Below are 2,032 nucleotides of genomic sequence, written 5' to 3'. Positions count from 1 at the left end.
AGGTGCGCGAGTTAAATGTCAATTACGGGGGTGTGTGGGGTAGTGTCTAGCGTTTGGGTATGTTGGCGAATGTCCTCCTGTAACTGAGTAGTCCAGGTGTCTACGTCGAAGGCTAGCTGTGTTGACTGTACATGTTCTTGGTGAAATTTCTGGAGCAGGTCCCAATTAGTGTGTCTAAGGGTAAATTTGCGCTGAGGGCGGCGATAGTTTAGTGTTATGCGAATTAGGTGGTGGTCGCTGCCTAGTGTGGTTTGCGTCCTTTCCCACTGCAGGTGGGCCACATTTCTTCCAAGCGTGAGATCTGGGCTGGTATCGGTGCTAATACTGTTACCAACCCGCGTAGGCAGGCTAAGGACATTCAAAATTGTCAAGTGGAGCACCATCATTTCATTACGGAGAACTGTGCCTCTGTGGTTGGTGCGCCGATAGCCCCAGTTCACGTGGGCGCAGTTGAAGTCACCGGCAATCTGTAATGTGAGCGATAGGAGTGGTGTGTGAGCTATAGGAGTGGTAATTGTGTGTTCCATGTAATGCAAAGAGTTACAAACGTATGTGACCACCCGAGGAAGATCAGTAGAGTCCGAGGGGATCAGAGCATATCCTGGAAGTTGTTTACAAACGTTTGCGTCCTGAATTGCGATGATGTCCGGTGGGGATGAGGAAGTAGCGATAATTTGCTGCAGAGGACAGCCCTTACGCCGAAAGCCCCTGCAGTTCCATTGAAGATTCTGTAACGAATTATGGTCCGTCGGAGCTAGGAGCCATGCTGTAGAGTGGAGGGGCGAAGGAGGGGTGTGGGGGATTGCACTGTGGAAGGAGAGGCTGGTGAGAGTCTAGGAATAAGGTGAGGTAAACGCTTCTCTACCTTGGTCATGGTGCTAGTGATGACAGTATCCGTTAAACGGGTAAGGATAGCGTCAATCAAAATTTGGCACTGTGCAGTGACCTGTGCAGTAATGCGCTCTGCATTGGTCAAATGTTGGAATCCCCCAAGGTGGAGTAGATTTGTAATAAGGGAGTAATTACTCATTGGCATCCACCCGAGCGCAGCCATACGGCTACAAAGGAAAGCTATACAGCTTTCTCAGAAACTTCGTAGTTAAAGAAAAATTCGTCCCGGTCCGGGGTTCGAACCCAGGACCACCGCTTCACTGGAGCAGTCGCTCTACCAATTGAGCTAACCAGGACGGCAAGTTTATGGTAGGGCGGGAGCGAATTGATCAATAACTCGAAGTGGGAACTGTGTTGGTCAAATGTTTAAGGGAATCCCTGGTCCTGGGTTCGAACCCCGTACCAGGACGAATTTTTCTTTAACTACGAAGTTTCTGAGAAAGCTGTATAGCTTTCCTTTGTAGCCGTATGGCTGCGCTCGGGTGGATGCCAATGAGTAATTACACCCTTATTAAAAATCTACTCCACCTTGGGGGATTCCCCTAAACATTTGACCAACACAGTTCCCACTTCGAATTATTGATCAATTCGCTCTCGCCCTACCATAAGCTTGCCGTCCTGGTTAGCTCGATTCTACTTCCGGCCACCGAGCGTGACGGACGTGTGTATCATGGGCTCCCAAGGAGCGGATTCAGCGGCCCAGCCGGGCCGCGGTATCAGGAGTACGATCAAACCGAACGAGGACTACCAGCTGATTTTGCCGCATTTGCCAACAGGTTCGAGCGTTTTGCATACTGTTTTTTTGCATGGCGACGTCCAAGCCAGGCCATACCGTGTTGAAAACTTTCGTGACGCTCTTGAGCGGCTGTCATTGCTGCCGGAAGTAGTTGCCCTCGGGGCATATCAGATGAATCATGTTTGGGCCGTGACATTCTTCAATGAAGAAGGAAAAAACAAAATGCTACAGGCGGAAGCGTTCAACGTCAAGGACCACCGCTGTGTGGTCATTGACCCACGCAACCAGGGCGTCAGGCTGAAGCTGTTCTGGCTGCTACACGGCGTGCAAGACGACGACGTGAAGGCAGCTCTGGCGGCTTTTGGAAAAGTGACCGACATAACTCGGGACAAGTGGAGAGTCAAA

General features: G+C 50.5%; 1 non-coding gene across 1 annotated transcript; it reads right to left on the bottom strand.

Annotated features, from left to right (window-relative positions):
• Positions 1–1,113: 1,113 nt before the first annotated feature.
• TRNAT-AGU (transfer RNA threonine (anticodon AGU)) lies at positions 1,114–1,187 on the bottom strand. The gene has a single exon. It is a non-coding gene; the product is annotated as a tRNA-Thr (tRNA).
• Between the last annotated feature and the right edge of the window lie 845 nt (positions 1,188–2,032).

Source organism: Amblyomma mixtum, chromosome 10 (assembly GCF_055824585.1).
Source record: "Amblyomma mixtum isolate Tamu chromosome 10, ASM5582458v1, whole genome shotgun sequence".
In the NCBI taxonomy this organism is placed as follows: domain Eukaryota; kingdom Metazoa; phylum Arthropoda; class Arachnida; order Ixodida; family Ixodidae; genus Amblyomma; species Amblyomma mixtum.
The sequence above is the reverse complement of the archived record's forward strand: the minus strand, read 5'-3'. Positions and strand labels throughout refer to the sequence as shown.